The sequence below is a fragment of the Adiantum capillus-veneris genome, chromosome 9 (assembly GCF_014529385.1).
Source record: "Adiantum capillus-veneris isolate H3 chromosome 9, ASM1452938v2, whole genome shotgun sequence".
Lineage (NCBI taxonomy): Eukaryota > Viridiplantae > Streptophyta > Polypodiopsida > Polypodiales > Pteridaceae > Adiantum > Adiantum capillus-veneris.
In genome coordinates, this window is record NC_140939.1 from 37,435,393 (window position 1) to 37,445,508 (window position 10,116).

Below are 10,116 nucleotides of genomic sequence, written 5' to 3' on the forward strand. Positions count from 1 at the left end.
CAACTGCATTTGCAAAATTCTACCAGCAGTTGTCATACAGAGTGAGCTTATAAATCCCACAATGTAAAACGCCAGATGCAACAATTTCATCACCGAAACTGAAATCATGTATTGTACATCTGTCATCCACAAATTTGACTACAAGACCAAGTCTAGCAAGTGTAGATACAGACAAAAGATTCTTCTTGATCCCAGGTACATAAAGTACATCAACAAGTGTGAAAGAACTTCCATTTGCAGTAGTAAGCACAACCTTTCCAACTCCTTGAACCGGATAAGAGGCATTGTTGGCACAAGTAATTGAATTCCCCTGAGGGATATACTCAAGAGAGGTGAACAAATCATGATGTGAGGTAATGTGCTTTGTAGCACCACTGTCAAAATACCACACATGTGAATCTGCAGCAACTGACATACATGCATCATGGACAGCAGGATTATAGGTACACTCTACACTAAAAGCCCATTCTGCATCAACATCAGCATTATAGTCTCCTTTCACAGAAGACTCAACAATAGTTGCATTTGTAGTGGATCCAACATTTGCAGTGGAACCACCCTCTTTCTTCTTAGCCTCTTTGGCCTTCAACTTAGGACACTGCTTGATCAAGTGATCATTAGCTTTACAATAATGGCAACGCATCTTCTTTTTTCCCTTATCACTAGAATTTCCAGAAAAACTGCTGCCAGCAAAAGCATTAGGAACATGTGATTTTCCACTCGCAAAAGAACCATAAGAAGTGGCTGCATTGTTGTTACCACCCTTTCTTTGAGAAGCAATAGAAGCCTATTCAATTTCACGCTATCTAGTCCTTTATTTCATTGGAAAGTGACTCTTGCAACAACAATGTGCACAATGCATCAAACTTGAGATTTCCTTGGGTCATAAGTCTCCAAGTACTAGCAAAAATCTGGTAAGAGTCTTGCAAGGCATCAAGAATAGTCTGCACAAGGGAACTGTCTGAAATAACTTCACCTGCAGAAATAAGTTGCTCATTGATATCCTTGACACCAGCAAGAAAAGTGTCCATATCATCTTACTCATGCATAATCTTCGACTCCAACTCTTTACGCAGCAATGCAATTTTTGCCTGATTGCGGCTTGCATAAAGACCGGCCAAAATATCCCAAGTCTGTTTTGCAAATTTTGTTGAGTGAATGTGAGGAGTAATGGTGTGATTCACAGAAAACGCAATGAATGCATGAGCCTACGCATCCTTTACATCCCAACGAGCTTGTTCTGCCGTAGGCAAAACAACTCTAACAGCAGCAATCCTTGCAGCAAGGCCTGCAATATCCTTAGCATCACCTACATCCTCAAAACTAGGACGTACATCAATGCCCTGCAAAATATTCCAGACGCCCTTCGACACAAGAACATGTTGCATCATATAAGCCCACATAGGGTAATTGTCCCCATCCAATCTGTCCTTAGCAGCAAACATCTTGAACACATCTGTGTTGTTGTCAGCCATGATAAATGTTGCACCTGATGTGAAAACTGCTCAAAAAAAGGAAAAATGAAGCGAGAACAACACGTGCTATATAACACAAACCTTAGATGACGGTAAGGACATGTTATGCAAAAAACGACACTCACAAAAATTTTGCACAAAATGCCAAAATAGCCTGTGCAGTACTACCTGTAGTGGAAATGAAGGTCGAAATGAGCCCGAATCAGAAATCTGAGTAGACTAGGATCTACGAGCACACCCAAATTTTTGTCGATCTGCAAACGCTCGTCAAAGCTCACTAAAATCGGAGAAAGTGAGCAGGCATGTGTTGGAGCTGGTGGCGACTAAGCCTGGGAGGACGCAACCTGCTCTGATACCAATTTTTGGAATTAGGGTTGCAGAAAAACACACACAGCTTGGAGAAGATGAAGGAAGCTCAAGCACACAATAGAGATTATTTTACTTAGTGTGCAATGGAAAGATAGATAGCCCTAGAATGATGGGCGTATATACAATGCACAGGGAAAAAAACCTCCTAGTGAGGGAAAAAATGCCTCGGTTGTCCTAAGTGTGTTCACACACATCCCTACCATATGTATATGGTAACAGATGATGACTAGATGACAAAGCTTCTACCTGGGAGCTCACCGCCTAATAAACCTTCTTATAGAGTTTCTCAAGCTCAACAAGCAGGAGATTATGAGGCAAGTACATGAGTTGGTAGACAAGGGGATGGTGAGGCCCAACTCCTCTCCCTTTTGTTCTCTACTCCTTTTAGTGCAAAAGAAAGATGATACATACGGCATGTGTGTGGACTGTGTGTGGACTATCGAGCACTAAATCGTATCACTATCAAAAAAAAAAATTCCGTACCGCAGGTAGAACATCTGTTTGATAAGCTACAAGGTTTGACCTACTTTAGTATTAGTGACCTTAAAAGTGGTTATCATCAAATAAGGATAGTGAATGAAGATATTGTAAAGACCATGTTCCGTACAACGTTTGGTCTTTATGAATATCTTGTCATGCCTTTTGGTTTGACAAATGCTCCAATCACGTTCAATTGTTTAATGGAGAAAAATTTTAGACCCCACCACAACTTTACTGGAGTCTCAGGGGATTCACTCTATATACAAAACAGGACGCCACCTGCAAGCAGATAAATTTGATAAAACCGCTATATAAGACTCATATTAGGGAATATTACTCCCCTTTCTATGTTTATATGAAAATCAATAAAGAAACTATCATACCCATATCTTACATACAAAATTTAGGTCTCACATGATCTAATTGAGTAAAAATAGTTAAAGAGTGTGTATCATAGTGACTGGCAACGTACTAAGGAATAAATTCTATTGATAACTAGAAGTACCATCAAAGTAATGTTAGTTATTGCATGTATCTTTGTAGCTATTCACTCACAAGTTTGAGGGCAGACTCTTTTGGGAAGCCATGATTTTGAAACACAAAAAATTCCTCTTATTTTTCTCTTTTCTCACTCCCCCCCCCCCCCCAAATATGACACCCCCTCCCTTATTTTCAAGCTTGGGAGTTAAATTATTGAGAGCTTGCCCCAAACTTATACGCTTAAGTAACTTGCTAAAAAAAAACCCCTCCCCTGCACGTATGTGGTGCAGTAAGTTTTCATGGTGAATCCCCCGAGACTGGAGTGTTCTTTGATGATATCATCATCTACTCCAAGTCCTTGGAGGAACACAAGTAACATCTCCAGGTAAGTTTTCAAGCTTTGAGGGAGAACAAGCTTTTGATCACTCAAAAGAAGAGTGAATTTTCCTTCAAGAGATTCAATACTTAGGGCATATTATCTCTCAAGATGGTATCCGTATGGATCCATCAAAGTTGGGGGTAATAAAAGCATGGCCTAATCCAAGGAATCTATATGAGCTAAAAAGCTGAATATTGGTATGTGTGCATACTATAGACGCTTACCTCCCAACCACTGCTTATGCTTCAGGATCTCTCAAAGCCATTTGAGGTCCAATGTGATGCTTGTGGTGGTTTCCTTGGAGCAGTCTTGCTTCAAGAAGGGCATGCCATAGCATATGAGAGCCGAACGCTCAATAATGATGAACGGGTCTTGGGCATATATGAAAAAGAGATTTTAGCTGTTCTACATGCCCTAAACAGATGGAAGTACTATCCAGTAGGGACTCCATTTATTTTGCAAATGGAACACCAAAGTCTTAAGTACTTCATGATGCAAACCAATCTCTCTGACAAACAAATGAGGTGGACAACAATCTTGCAACCCAATAGATGTGTTTGTAGGCGCTTCGGTCAAGCAGCATACGTGAGGCCACAAGATGTAGCTTTTGACAACTCAGAGGGTGATCATGCAAACCACATTCCCAAATGAGGCTATGTTTGAGCCCGAGATCAATGAAATGATCATAGATTCAGAAAAGCTTACCTATGATGACATGAAAAGTGAAGCCGATACACCATTGTATGGTGAAACACGTGTGTCTAGATTATAGGCGCTCCTGGTTCTTCTCAACATGCAGGCAAAGTTTGAATGGAGTAACACTAGCATCACAATACTTTTTAGGTGATCTATTTCAATGTGTTTACTTCAATAAAAAACTCTAAATGTATATAGATTACTTACACAGGTGTACCGCATTTTTTTTGCTTTGTAGATTGCTCAAAGAGCACATACTATCAGTTGATAATGTGATGCCATATTCCAGAGAGGAAGCAAGAAAGATCTTGCAAAAATTGGGGATTACAATTCTATTCATGCTTACTCTTTAGACGGTATTCTTTACAAATGGGGGAATACATAGACATAAGAAGTGTCCGAAATGTGATTCCGAGAGATATCGAGTAGATCTCCACTAACAAAAAATTCCGTCAAAGGTTTTGCAACACTTTCCTCTGCTACCTCGCATCAAACATTTCTTTGAATGTAAGTCCATGGCCGCCCTAGCATCATGGCATGAGGAGAATAGATCTTCGGATGGTGTGCTGCGGATTTCTGCAGATTGCACAGCTTGGAAGCATATAGACAACACATGACTGGATTTTGTCAGGGCAGCTTGAAATTTGCACCTCGGCCTGGCTATGGATGCCGTAAATCCATTTGGCCAGAGGTCAACATCTCACAGTGTATGGCCAGTTATCATCGTCAACTCCAACATTCCCCCGTGGTTGACTACCAAGAAGGGGTACCTATTTCTAAGCTCGATTGTGTCGGGGCGGTATAATGTGAGGAATATGGATGTGTATCTTTGTCCACTATTGGAAGAGCTACAACAATTGTGGATTGGCATAGAAGTGGTGGATATGAGCCGACACACAGATCGACGCTTTGATCAGAGGCATTCTAATGTGGACCATGCATATCCAAGACTAATAGAATGCCCACTGGTTCATACAACTTTTAGAGCGTTATCTCCAGTCGGATTCAGTGGTTGACAGTCTTTTGGTGTTGTTGCAATCCATAGACCTGAATTTCTACAACTTCACATAAAAAACTCACAATTGATTCTTTTGGAGTGAGCAATGCTTTGAGATCCCACCTCGGATTCTACTTACCCTACTCCTAGGTTCTACTGCAATGGGGTTGTGGAAAGTGTCCACAAACACTTGTTTTCTTGTTTTTAATAGTTTTTTGAGTCTTGATCCTAAGACTTGTCTTGTCCATCAATCATTCTCACAATCCTAATCTAATCCAACAATCCTACAAGGTAATTATGAAGTATAATCTACTTCCAAGCTACCTCTACATAACAAAAGACGACAATCTTAAGCTATGCGGTGATATATACTCAAACTCAAACACTATAAACCTTGGTTTTTCTCAAGCTTATCTATTGTCATGTGTATACATGCAAGGCTTCAAACAAGTAGATATAGAGCATGTGTCACATGTGGACCTAAACTTAATGCACGTCGAGCGTCCTCACTGAAGAAGCAAATCTACAAAGGTCATCAAGTGCATCTTCCAGAGAATCACGAGTTACGCGACGGTTTTTTTAGAAGAGAGCCACCGGGGAATCTGCTCAAGCATGGTTAGAGAAAAAGGAGATTTGTGATGACGGTTTGTCCCCAGGGATGAAGAGACTCTCTCTATGGTACGAGTTACCATATTGGCCCAGACTCACAATCAATCACTTGCTCAATCCAATGTACATATTCAAGAATGTGGATAATCTCCTGTGGGACCATCTCATCATCAAGAAAGATACTTTGGGGGCCAAAATTGACCTTAGAAATGTGGATCGTATGGAGCAATATTGGTCACAGACAGCACCCAATGGATCGATAAAACTCCCTAAAGCGCCATGGATTTTGACAAGAGGCCAAGAACACAAAGTAAAAGAGATCATTCGATCCATGCGGATGCCCACTGGCATAATGCACTCACTCCGAACATGTTTCACTAAAGAAGGAAAGCTTACTGGTCTGAAGTCACACGACTGGCATAAAATGTGTCAGGTATGTTTGAAGTGGAAAATATCATAGTGGGAATTGTGTAACATATCCATGTGTGAACTTTAATATCACAGTGCTATCCATGTATGGACTTTAATATCATTGCTAGATTTCACAATACGAAGATGCAAAGCAAGAGCGACAAAGGGCACGAATTGAGTGGAGACCGGGAAGACGACCAACGGTGCATTATCCGACGGGTCTTGAGAGCCTACCAACATTCATGAGCTTAAGATGGTTGCACAACCAATTAAGAAGCACACAACAGTGCGGCGAACAAGTGACGGAGGAGGAGTGGGAGTATTCTCGGGGTTGCGCGACCAAGGTAATTTTGTCGTGTGCAACTCGTGGCTTTCTAGATATTTGGACAGCCACTCATAATCTTTGTTGGTTGTAGTATAAGTCATACACGGAAGCATGGTGTAAAGGTCAACATTTTAGGGTGGAACGGATCGACAAAAAGCGTTATACACAAGATTGTGGAATCATGGCAAAATTTGAACAGTCTAATCAGCGACGGTCCTCCAATGCAGATCCTGTGGTGGTGGAACTCACTTACTTCGGCACGCTACAAGAGATTTTGAGGATCGATTATAGAGGATTTTATGTGGATTTGTTTGACATGCAATGGTTCAAGATAAACATGGAGGGTTGCAACGCTACTGTACGTAGAGGAGAGTCAGGTTTCCTTGAGGTGGATTCAACTAAAAAATGGACCGACCTAAGAGACACTTTCATACTACCCGATCATTATGAACAAGTAAGTCTGTAAATATTTAACATCCAATTTTAGAGGACTGGTGGTCTGGAAGCACTCATGTAATTTATGTGGATCTTGCAGGTGGCATTTCATCCTACAAAGTTTGCATCAAACTGGTGGTATGTCATAGAGATAGCCCCTCATAGTGCACAGACATATGAGGGCCACCATGTGCCAATCACAACGGCATCAGTGGAGGAGATCGGAGAGGATGCTGATTCGGACGCCGCTGAGGTGGTGCCTGACGCTGCTACTCTCTATGGGATGCATGCAGAGGATCTACAAAATGAAACGAAGGACATCTACCTAAACGGAGAGCTCTATATAGACATAGGGAGTTATGCTGAGTTATGCGAGGATGAGAGAGAGACCTCTTAAAGCCATGAACATTGTATTTGAGCAATTTTGCTTCTTTTTATAATATATATTGTATTCACGTGGAGTTTGGTCCATTCTTGTCTATATGCTATACTTGAGAAATTTAAATCGTGTTTAATCAAATTATAACTTGTTCAAACTTTCTTCTCCATTCATCTTTAAGATTTAATGTTCGTGTGTTTAATGCAGGCATGGATGATGATCAGTTTCCTTCTTCCTTATCATTTGAGCAGAGGAGCTTGGACAAGGAGCATCGTCGCTCTGGAGCACCGTTGCATCGTTCCACTCCTTCACCGTCTCCCTCTATTTTGGAGCGATCAGTGCGCTCCAAGAGTTTGGTGTCGACTAGACGATCTACACACTCTTTTAGGCACCGACTGTTAACCACCGACATCCACTTCTAGTAGTCATAGGCCGGGCCCGTCGGTCCAATAGAAAAAGGATAAGAGTGATCGCTGATGAGAGGCGTAGTCTAACTGGAACATTCAAGGGTTAGTTGGCTAAGCATGGGCGCCCAAGTGTGAATGGGAGAGCTCATATAAAAGTCACCTAAACCTAAAAATCACTCATTCTCTCATTTGTGCAATTGCAGAGTGCTCTTGCTCCATCTCCATCTTCTTCTTCATCTCCTTGTGTGTGCGTGTGTGTGTGTGTGTGTGTATGCGTGAGAGAGAGAGAGAGAGAGAGAGAGAGAGAGAGAGAGAGAGAGAGAGAGTCATCGATCATTGCAATGGCATGGCGGCGGCGAGGCGGTTGAGCGTAGCACGACGGTAGCTCCCTCTTCTTCACGGCGAGGAATCCTCCACAAAGGCGAGCGTAGGGAGGTGAGTGACACACCCTTGCTCTCTTGAACTTGCTAGATTAATCTGGTTGTGTGCTTGCAGCCATTTGTGGCTCGCACACAGTGTACGACAAGTCCCTTGCTTGACATGTGCGACATATGCGCACATTTTTTGGCACCGCTGCCAGGGAGATGCCCTATACTAAGCTCAAATAGCACTCTATGCTGCTTTGTGGTGCAATGTGAGATGTAGGAAAGGTAGAGAAAGAAGGTGTGTGGCCCTTGAGAAGGATTTGTGAACTTTGTTTTTGCTGCAATGTACTATTTTCTTGTTAATAAGGTGTAAAATTTTTTTGCTCCAATGTACTGTTTTCTGTTGATAAGGTGCTAGATTTAAGGTATTAGACCTATAATGTTAGATTTGTAAGGTGCAGTAAGTAGATCTGTTAGTTAATTAGTTGCTGTAGTACTGTGTTAAACAGTGTGTAACAGTAGCTCTGTTAGTTGCAAGTAGGTAGGTTAGGTGTGTGTGTGTGCACGTGCGGCGCGACCGCGGTGACCTTATCCTCCAAAATAATAATAATAATAATAATTTAAAAGGAAGGACCGGGATCGGGAACATTCCCCAAGCCCAGGCTCAGGCCTCAGTCACCCTTTGGACTTACTTATTTTAGCCTCACGCCTAAGTAAAAATCGACCCTTTTGAGGAACATCGGAGCTTTGGGTGATTGAACGATGTGCTAAAGAGCACACCACAACCCCCTGAGCGATACGCTCGTTTTGAGCTATCACATGCTATAATCCAAAACCGATCGTAAAAAGACATTAAAAGACGAGTGAAAACGGGGTGCAAAACGCCCAAAAAATCAAGCGGTTAATCTTCAAGGGTATTCATCGATGCTTGTAGGGTGCCAAAGGCACATGTATCTGCGCTCGGGTCATCTGCTAGAGGCCGAGAAACTAGTGAGCACTTCGACTTACGCGGGTTCTCAATACCCACCTACCTTAGGTTCTAGGCCCTCGGCGGGGACCCAAGGTAGTACAACCCAAGACCAAAATATAGCGGCTATTGACTCTTCATCTGACTACAATATTATGGAAGGACATCCTACACCAAACCCCGAGCAAGTTAACAAAAATGTATCTACTTGGGCCCCATAGCTTGGATCTAGTGTGTTTAGTCGCTTTATAGAAACCTTTAGTAGAGCTACTCGCTCTGAACCTGCAGCTAGTGAAATCTCAGGGAGAGCCTATACTCCCCAAGAGTGTCCACATTGATATCCTGTACCCTGCTTTCATGGAAGACCTTGCAAAGCAATCACCCCCCGAAGTTCTACTACCTGATGGTAGGAGTCTTGTGGAGGTGCAAGAAGTTGAGCGCTATATGCAAGCGGCTAGGGAGAGGGAAATGGAGAGTTTCCTAGAACAACGTCTACACATGAAGGGAAAGAACCTTGGGATAACAGGCATAGCAATCGAGCAATAGAGTGCTCTTGAGTTAGTAGGCAATGTGGGTCAAATTGTGGGAGCAACAATGCTTCCACCTCAAGGGAAAAGTCTAGTACACCGGGCCTAGAAGGGTTATTTCTCAACAAAAATTGGGAATATGACCTACAAACTAAAACCTTGAGCTGTACATGAGTTACACATACCATATAGGTTGGTTGGAAATTGTACAATCTACTTCTTGCACCACAAGTCTAGAGAAGCAGCAATAGATGGTCTGCAATGTCATCTATAGCATCATCCAATCAGAGAGGCAAAACCGAGGGATTAACATTCCTTTAACGAGACTTATGAGATTCTTGGATACGGACAAGGCTAGACAACTGACACTATCACAGATGGAAACTCCTTCAGTGAGTCCAATGGACCGTTCATATATTGTGTCGCCTGGAGTTTCGGTACAATCTGAACCCACTAGTAGTTTTACTTCTCCAAATCTAGCTCATCTGTCTCTCGGAGACACTACGGCTATGATACCTACTCTGGTGATGAGTACAAAAAGTACACCTTGGACCTCTTTTGTTAGCATTGCACCGCTATCTAGCAGCACAATGTCCCCCAATAATACCTACAGGTGTGCATCAAGCATATGTACCTGTTGCACCTCATGCCCATGTAGCTCCCACACCCCCAATTATGCCAAGGGCTTACACTCCACAATGGCATTATCCGAGCTCTTATTCAAGTGGGGCCATACCATTTAGCAATAACATGTCGTATTCGGCACCTGCTATGCCTAGGGCCACACCTATGAACTTTGGACCACCACATGGTAC